Genomic DNA, 9,235 nt, shown 5'->3' with positions numbered 1-9,235 from the left:
CTGAATGTGCTGCACACAGGCCGCCTCATGATTCCGTTGGCACGATATTTGAGATATCGCAGTATATTTTCATACAGGATACTACTCACAGGGTTGCTGAAAACTCTTCGACAACCCACGACCGGTTTCGCCCTTCATGGGGCTCATCAGGTAAGCGCAGTCCCCGAGTTTCCATCAACCTTATGATCTACCTGAACACAAATTGGACTGTTTTGGAGAAATACACTCATTTGCTCTCCACAATCTTAGGAACAACGTGTTACGTCTATACCTGTTCCTGTAACTCTGGTAAAAGATAATCGTTCAGCTACAGCACCCTTACGGTTCTTAGCTCCCATGCCACCCGAAGGATGCACGAGGGATGGGATACTGCCAGGTCGTTCAAGCCTAGAAGAAGTCGAAAGGCAGAGGTCGGGTTCGAACCACGGACCTTCCAGTCAGAAAATTCGCGCCCTCGCCACTGAGCCATCTCGCCCCAAACTGGTCAGCTGTGACACTCTCTCAGTGCCCAGCTCCTATGCCACCCGGTGGAAGCATGAGGGCTAGGATACTGCCAGGTTGCCCAAATCTAGACAGGTGATGACGGAGATAGTAAGACTTGGAGTTTTTGAAAGCGAGGGCAAAAATACGGGTTGGTAAAGTGTCTTTTTACGGAAGGATACTGATGAATAAACGCTCCACAGGAAAGGCTCCGACAGAACCGGCTTAAGGTGAACGCATTTTCAGCATAGCTGCTATCGGATTCCCAAAGGCGCCTTGCTCAGATTACCAAAGTGTAATTTGCGAGCCGCATGAAGCGAAGGTGTAATAAGCAAATTTTTTCAGAAAACACACGGCTGGGTATCACGTGCCTGTAGATGTGGCTAGTTTCCACCACCACCATCATCTGAACGAAGCTCAGCTTACAAACCAGGCGAGACAGTAAACAGCCGCCTGAAGAAGCCAATCGATAATTTTTGTTTTGGGTGTTTTGTCATAACAATCGTCTATGGTAAACAGAAGTCATGTTTGATCGCTGGTAAACATTTGTTTGATTGAGTGCAATTAACCGCATGGCGGAAATGAAACACACTACTCAAAAGACTACTTGGTAACTCCTTCCTTTCGCGTAAAGACTGATAGCTCTATCGGATTTGGGGATCAACCCAAGCTATGCTCGTTAGATCCTTTGCCCCACAGATTCAAGCAATCGATATGTGGTCCCACGTGAGTCTTCAGCGATGCCGAAGGCTAAACTGATGGATGTCTCCGATAAGTTCACTTTGCTAACAAAGTAACAGTCAACGGAGAAGGTTTCTCGAAGGCTGTTGGCAGAGTATTATTGATTTTTCTCTCCACTAAGCGGCACACTGAGCTCGACAGATCCTATCAGCTGAGTCGTTATGATCAATCGATCAAGGAGGGAATTTGACGGTTTGGAAAGGTTATAAACGCTGAAACAGTTATTCTTGTCCAAAATCCAATGAATGTAGATCCAACGCGGTGTTTGTTGCATATGAAGGGTAGTCAATCAAGGTGTAAGGAGACGAAACTCATGGCTGCGTCATTTCGCCCCAGGTACGTTGTTGGAAGAGACATTCCCACTGATATTGGCCGCTCTCAGAGAAGGTTTGTACTTCAGACACTTCTATAAGTTAGAGTTCAACGAACTAATAATCACCTGAACGATTGCAAACATTTGTTTTAGTCCTAAAACAGAATTATCAGCTGAGCCCCTACCATTGGATTAAATCACCTACAATTTGGACGAGACTGAAGGTCAGGCAAGTCGATTCAATGTGAATGGATGGTGAACGTGAAAAATCGATCGGTTGTGAACGATCGCGCCGAGAAATGGTCGCCCTCACCTGACTACTGTTTTTTTTGCATGGTGCCATCACACTCAGGGCCAGAATTTGGATTTATTTGTCGATTAAGCGACAGTCTAATGTGTGTGCAAGGCAGAAATGCTTGTTTGGTAAACAAGTCTCTCTAGATGGGTTCGTTGGCTTGGTTGTAATACGCGGGGAACTACCGAGCCTCCGGTTTCTAATAATAGTAACAATACTAGTCTTTCGGATATCATATCCTTTCGGTGTATAGCTGTCATGCTACCCGAAGAAAGCACGAAGGCATCTCCCGTATTTTGTGTAGGGGAAACAAAAACGTCGATTCTTTTACACTGGTATACAGGTGTATTATCGTTGGGATCGAATCGTTCAGCCGAATCGTTCGCTGTAACTCCCCCCCGGGAGGGTATGGCAACTATACATTCTATGGGGAGCACATGGCTACTAATAGAATCATTGAAATCCCTGGGATAGCCTTGGGCCCTCAGCTCTTACTTCGGTCACTTTTGGTTAAAGTCGGGGCGATCATATCATCACCTAGTTTCTTCTCATCATCATCTCTTCCCCCTAGTTTGTTTGAATACTACTGACAAAACTTTGTACGCAGTTACTGGCTTACGAAAGACACACCGTACTAGTACGCCCAAATGGAGGTCAAGACAGGTCAGCGGTTAAGGTGCCAACTTACTGACCGGAAGGTCACTCTCTCGATCGCCGTTGTCTAGGCAGTATCTCAGCCCGCATGCTTCCTCCGGTTGGTATAGTAGCTAGGCACCGAAGGGGTGTTACAGCTGAACGATTTGATTCTTCCAGGCTCAGCTGCGGTCAAATGTGACCACAACCTCTGTCGGTTGTCTTTGTGACAACGAAGGGGAAATCAGATACCACAGTTTCTCAAGCACTGTAAGTCGAACGAATGGTACCAGCTTTGTGCTGTTACCTTCACAAGACCTAGGATTAATGCTCCGACAGCCTGGTACTAGCCAGACCTCGCTGAGTCCTTACGCAAGCGCGCTGATGAGACGTCATCAACCCAAAGAGCAACTCGACAGCAACATCGTTTGGACTAGATGAGCTGTAAATCTGGAAGCGATATAGTTTCAGAGTTGCATCGTATCGTCCTGATACGGTTAGTGTACACAACCTGTGAGATACATTTTCGGATCGCTTGGTAGTGGCCTCCTTGGAACCCAGAAGTTACAGCTTCTTGTCCGCAACGAAACAGAGATGGGAGACGCAGATCGTCCATTTTCCACCGCAAATCATAGCTATCACGTATAAAAGCCACGCAAAGTAAGCGCTGTGTAGACACAACAGTTTTATGCCGGATTTTCACTCCTAAGAAAGCCTGTGTGCGTTGTAGAAAGGTTTCTGGGATAAACCGTGCGAGGAGGGAATTTCCCAGAATCTAGCAGTCACATTACACAGCCACTGCCGGGATATTCTCATCCGTGGATAACCTGTCGTCAGAATTCGCATTTGAAATAAGTCCGGTGATTTGCCAATCTTATGTGTGACCTTGAGACGACTCAGTGGTTAAAGCACAAATTTACTGACGGAAAGCTCGTGGTTTCAATTGGACCTCGGCATATCGACTGCTCTTGTCTAGGCTTGGGCAACCTGACAGTACCTCAGTCTTTGTGCTTCCCTCAGGTGGCATGGCAGCTAAGCACCGGAAAGGTATTACAGCTGAACGATTATTATATGAACGACTAATGTGAATTTATGTGATTACACACCATGCTTTCCACAATCAGTTAGAATAATGATGATAAAAAGTTGTGTCAGTCAATCAATTCAAGGAGTATGAAAAACTTCCGTTTGCTATACTCCTCGCATGGTCTATGTGTGAAAACTTTGTGAAAGTCACCCGCCATTGATCTTTAGAACTGCCGAAGAACTGGCACATTGATTTTGTTGGGCTGATGCCACCTACCTCACTGTTCTCGTTGTGTTATCGATTGAGTGATTCAAATATTAAGTAACATTTGATAGTTCCTCTGTGGATAGGTTCTGTTCAAACAATCTGTTACAATTGACTTCATGGTCGCTCTGGTAGGGCGATTCTTGAATTGCTACAAGAGAACATAAAAGCTTTGCCCAAGATGTCAGGTAACGAGGAACGTTCAGGACATTCCATTTTGTCGAGTACCTCGAAAGTTGTCAAATACGCCAGAAGGATGTGAACAATCGAGGGATTAGAACTAGGTCTTTCATAGATCCCACACAACTCGGAGTGTGTGTGGGTTTTTGAAAAAAGACTTTCAAACTTGAGGGAGGAATAAGAGCAGTCAGTTGATATCAGTCATCCGTTTGAAGAAGTAACCGATACAGTGCGCTGATCGAGGAACAAGCGAAAGACGAATACCGGCTATGAGAATTTAACCGTGAGGGTATACGCGGGAGCGGCGAGTGAAGATAACATATCCTTGCCAGTCAGTTACACTGCCAATTTGTTGTCAACAGGGCAAATACAACGTTCCACAATACCTGTAGATTGTGAAAGTGGTTGTCCCTACAAACTTGACGTGGTTCGCCCAGATGTTCCCATAGCTAGTTGGCCCCCAGTACTGACTGTGATCTTCCAAGTGAATGTCTGAAATATGAAATGATGCTGTTTCAATCACAAAAACACGTTGAAGTACCGTTGGGTCACACTTCTTCAGAAGTGTGCATCGCTTTGAAGCAATAGACGTTTTAGTTCTCGTGGTCGTCCGCTTTGAAGGCTTGTTCATGGAGTCATCAATAAGTTATCGCATTGAGTAAAGGTCAAATAAAAAATTTAAAAAAATCGTCCAGCTGTAGCACCCTTTCGGTGCGTAGCTGCCGTGCCATCCGAAGGCTGCACGAGGGCTGGGATACTGCCAGGTTGCCCAAGTCTAAACAGGGGAGGCCGAGAGGCAGAGGTCGGTTTCGAACCATGGACCTTCCGGTCAGTAAATTCGCGCTCTAACCACTTGGACCATATCGCCCCCTGTTCAAACATAGAACTGGCACATCAGCAAGACCATGTTACTTATCCCGAGTAAGGCCTCTACACCTTTCTTCCTGAGACGATTTTGTAAAACTTCAGGGAGCCATGGTAGATATTCACCCAATGAGTGAAACTCCCATCTGAGAGATCGTCTCTCGTCAACACGTGCGATCACGTGATGTGGACTCCGTGATTGAAGGATGAGTGGCACTATATTCTGACTAACCACGAGTTAATCACAATGCTGATCATCTGTTTGTGGTCAAACGCTCAAACTTCTAACCGGGAGGTCGCGGGTTCGAGTCTCCCCGTACTTTCGTCATGTTCGCACTGCTGATGAAGAAACAGTTGTACACTGCTTCTGGGCCCTTCACCATGGATCAGCTTCACTTTCAGGACAAAATCTCCATCAACATCTTCCACCAATTGTTTCCTGTAAGATTCTCTTCAAAGCCAGAGAGGAGACACTACTGATCGTCATCCGACCCTCAGTTAGCATTTTTAAGTTCTGATCCCGTTCTGTTCGTAGAAGTTTAGACGCCGTTGTTTCCCCAGTGTCTGTTTTATCGACTTCGCATGCTCGTAACTCCATGTCATTGCCCCGAGGCATGCTGACTTCTCATCAATGTACAAGAGAACTCGGGCTGGAATGTATCTCGAGCTTCTTTGGGGAATGGCTGTCAAACCCTTGGCCTATCGTGGGAAAAGGTAGATCTCGGTCGACAGGCAGTAAAACTAGAATCGTGTCGCGGGTGAATCACTAAGACCCTACGCGAAATGAGCCGTAACAACAGGAATTTAAAGGGGAGGCCTTGGGTTCGAATCCTGGTACAACATCCCGTGAGTCGGGTTTTTTTATCGTCTAGACCACAGCTCTAGTCGTGATCGATATTTCCGGGCGCAAGGTGAAACACGAAACAGGTGATGCTCATAGAAATACCTACCGAATCAAATCGTGTCCTTCCAATTAGGCGTGTAACCTTTCAAGACCCATCTCGTTTCGTTATATTCGATGCACACTATTATGTTTGAGAACGAGACGAATTCGGTCCAATTACTGACATAACCTACGAGAGCTTTCGAGTGACGGGCAGTTTGGATGAATTCCTTCTCTGACCTCACAACCTAATTTTAATGAGTAAACGAGTCTAGTCACCAGTTATCCAATTGACAGCGTTCTACCTAGGGTGTAGATATGCAGTGGAAGTGCAAAGAAAAGTGGATGGGGCCCCGCCAACTCTCACGCAGATGGTCTGATCGATTTAACAACCGAGGATTAGGCCAGCCGAACTTTTCGGACCTGCATTGGTCGTTATGAGATAGACGATGTGGCTAAAATGTCGCGTCTGACTCCCTTCGATAACGATCAATAATTCAAAATAATTGATCGCAGTGGCTGCCGCACTGCTTGCACATAACTTACAGTCTGATCTAATTGTGGTAAATTGGTTTTTTTCCGCCATGGCGAGCATAAAAAAGAACTTGGAAATTAGATAAAACGTTGAGAAAGACGCATAATTTTCGCTCCAGAAACCTCAATCCTACGCTGACAGATGTAGTCCGAAATTCGATTGAAAGTCTTTACTATGTGACATGCTAATCGAGATCAACTTACTACAAAGTTCCACGCTTAGTGTCCACGTGTTCTACGGTAGAGTGATTGAAACTATGCGCGGCTAGTCTAGGCTAGCAAAACCTACGCAATTTTGACGCGTCGACCAAAGTATTTCGTGCGGCAGCCTATCGATCAAACTGATTGGCTAAATACGACAACAATGTCCTTGGGGCGGTTGGTCGATGGCCAGTGCGCGATGTTTGGCCGTATCGGTTTGCTAACCACGGCTCCCATCTAGGCGGCATGTCTGGCTCACATGCATCGCCCAGCTGCCATCACATCCACGTGCGAATCTGTCATGGGAAGAGTTGCTATGCTAGGAGTGCCACATGGATACCGGGCTTGAGCAGCCTGTCTGTCTCTCTATCCCACTCGTTTGAGCTATGTCGCTCCCGTGGTTTATCTGAACAGCGTTTCGGACAAAAGGAATTGGATCAGATAGTGAGTGGTTGCTGACGCCGATTGCAGAATGGTGGCTCCTTTCTAAAGGTCTCAATGGAAGGAAGATTTGTACTTCGAGACCTTCAGATTAGTCATTAGGTTTCAGGTGGCACAATTCCTTAGCCTGCAATCATCGGTGCCCTCTCCGTTTCTGGGCTTAGTTCGCCAATCATACATTCAACCGATGAGGCGGACACTGGTTCTTCACGTCAACTTCCTCCATTAGTCTAGCCCGGACGATGATGCACGCTGAGGGTACGAATGTCCGAACCAGATCCATTGGAACTAGCTCAGAATTGAATCTATAGGAACACACAGCGGGCAACGTGGTCTCTAACGACAAGCTACTCTGGCGAGAGACCGCTCCTCAACTAAAGACACCTGTAAGATTCAGCTTGGAATAAATAGCTTCGACAGACTATTCCCAACTCGGACAACGCCAATCAGTCGCGCCAGGCTACTGAGCCACTGGCTCCTGGTAAGATTCCCTCAGATCGTTATGTGATTGTTCGTGACAATTTTTTCGCTAAATGCCTCGGGAGTCAAAGACCTGAAGCCGGACACATCAGCCGACCTCTCTTCTTCTGCCTAGATGAGTGAGAAGTATCTTCTCACCCCTTCAGTCATTAGTTCACTGACCCTTTGCCACAAACCCTTTAGCTGAACGTTCAGCACTTGACCACTGTTTCTTGTCTAAACTTTTTCCCAACAGGAAAGCAAAATAAACCCACAATAACTTCGGAGAATCTGTCCCATTTTTGGTGCCAGTCCATGTCGAGTCGGGCGACGGAAAACAGTAATGCATGCAGTACCTCTTCGAAACCCGAAACTGCCCAGACCAAACACCGATTTCCCATAATTCAGGTGTTTGTTGATTCTGAATTGATGTCTAGTCGTACCTGGTGGTTACAGCTCGAATTAGCTGCCCAAAAGGTCGTGGTTCGAACCTGACCTCGGCCTCTCGACTTCTCCTGTCTCTAGACTTGGGCAACCTGGTAGTATCCCAGACTGCAAGTCATTTGCAAAGGGAATAATGCTACTGGAAGACTCTGTGCGGTCAAACTCAAAACCCATACTTTCAGAGTTGGTAGGTGAGTGTATTTGTCTACCAACTGGGACATAAATCCAAATGAACTGGCAAACGATAAAATCGATCCTGGAATCCGAAAGGCATATAAGTAGTCTATGCTGCTTCTGATAGGTGTGATGCCAAGAATTGCTGGATTTTGCCCTAAGCATTCAAAACGTCTCATCGATGTGATGAGCACATTGCAGGAGTACTGTTGGGGCTCTGTCAGACGGTTTTCATGGAAAATAACTTGGCCACAAGTCACACACGGTCATTATGTATCATGAACATATAGCTTGACATTTTTATCGCTCAACACACTAAATAGAAATGCTGGCAAGTCATACCTAGGCCTGCATCTCGGGGTTTTGGGCTGCCGTCTTCAAAGTATAGTTCAAACGGTTCAAAGTACAGTGTTCAAACTACTAGCCGGGAGGTTGCGGGTCCAAGACTCTTCGGAGTTTCGTGAGATGCGCACTGCTGATGATTCCCAATAAGGATGAAAGAGCTGTACAGTGTTTCTCGGCTTTTCAGCATAGACTGGCTTCACTCGCAGGACGAAATCTCCAGAGTTTATTCCGTCACAATCCATTGGTCATCAGTGGACAAAACTGTGTTTACTCGAACCACTGGGCTGTAGGCACACGGATGATAGCCAGTTGCACTGTGAGGAGTTTATTCGCCTATGCCCGCAAAAGATGCGCGGTCGAAGCACGCTCGAGCTTCAAGCTGTGGAACGCTGGCTGTAGTCTTCATAAGGACGATGTTCCCCACAACGGAACATCTTGCAGTGCGTAGACTGATTTGTGCAGTGTACAGAGTGCGAATCCGTGCTGGACGAGCATGGAATCAATCAATCAACAACAATAAGGTCGATCCCTTTACTCTTTTTCAGGCGACCTTTAGGTCGCATTCAGACAAGGACGGCTTCGAATGTACTTCTAACACAGGGAAGCTGAGTACGAGAATTCGTCCGTGTAAACTCGTTCTCCCGCAGGTTTGTGAACAGTAACCCTATGGCCTCAGCAACAAGTCTGCTGTTCACATTTGTAATGCACCACTCGTAAAGTTGCTGAAAATTCATCGACAGCCCACGACCGGTTTCGCCCTTCCATTTCGGGCTCATCAGGTAGGCGCAGTCCCAGAGTTCTCGTCAATCTGATGTTCTACTTGAAACCGAATTGCATGGAATTGGCGGAACTAATTTGGTTGTGCGAGAGATTCACCTGGAACCCAGCTGAATCTCTCGTTTGTGATTTTCCCAGACAACTGAATGTGCTGCACCAGGCCGCCTCATGTTTCAGTCG

Source organism: Opisthorchis viverrini (assembly GCF_000715545.1).
Source record: "Opisthorchis viverrini unplaced genomic scaffold opera_v5_292, whole genome shotgun sequence".
Taxonomy (NCBI): domain Eukaryota; kingdom Metazoa; phylum Platyhelminthes; class Trematoda; order Opisthorchiida; family Opisthorchiidae; genus Opisthorchis; species Opisthorchis viverrini.
This window is presented reverse-complemented; position numbering follows the sequence as displayed.